A 318-nucleotide genomic window follows, 5' to 3' on the forward strand; every position below is an offset into this window, starting at 1 on the left:
GCATTGTAATTAATGCATCGGTAAACGCAAATTATTGAAATATATCGAGTGCAGTGCTTTGATGTGTCGCGTCAACTCGTACATCAACGAGAAGTTTGATTATCCTCTCCCTCGCGGACTTAATTGCACCTGCCTTTGGCTCTTTGATAGGTTGACCACACACCTGTCGGGCCCACCTGTCATACACGCAAAGGCAGGAGCGTCCCTCCCTCGCCCATGAGCGTGGTGGCTGGCAAGACTAGGAGAAGCTTTCGCTACACGCTCTCCCTCCCGCACGCGGTGGACATGCAGCAGTTCAATTGGTGTCAGATGGCCAGA

The sequence above is a fragment of the Triticum urartu genome, chromosome 7A, assembly GCF_056163025.1.
Source record: "Triticum urartu cultivar PI428250 chromosome 7A, HENAU_Tu73, whole genome shotgun sequence".
In the NCBI taxonomy this organism is placed as follows: Eukaryota; Viridiplantae; Streptophyta; class Magnoliopsida; order Poales; family Poaceae; genus Triticum; species Triticum urartu.